The sequence below is a fragment of the Lynx canadensis genome, chromosome B3, assembly GCF_007474595.2.
Source record: "Lynx canadensis isolate LIC74 chromosome B3, mLynCan4.pri.v2, whole genome shotgun sequence".
In the NCBI taxonomy this organism is placed as follows: domain Eukaryota; kingdom Metazoa; phylum Chordata; class Mammalia; order Carnivora; family Felidae; genus Lynx; species Lynx canadensis.
Window position 1 is genome coordinate 133,168,516 of NC_044308.2, and position 280 is coordinate 133,168,795.

Consider the following 280-nt stretch of genomic DNA (forward strand, 5'->3'; position numbering starts at 1 on the left):
TCTTTCTTTCTTTCTTTCTTCTTCTTTATTTCTTCGTCTCTGTCGGCCTTCTTTCTTCTTCTTCCTTCCTTCTTTCTTCTTTCTTTCTTTCTCTTCTTTCTTCTTTCTTCTTTATTTCTTAAGTTTATTTATTCTGAGAGAAAAAGAGAGCATGAGCAGGGGAAGGGCAGAGAGAGAGGGAGAGAGAGAATCCCAAGCAGGCTCCTCATCGTCAGCGCAGAACCTGTCGAGGGGCATGATCCCACAACTGTGAGAACATGACCTGAGCCGAAATTAAGAG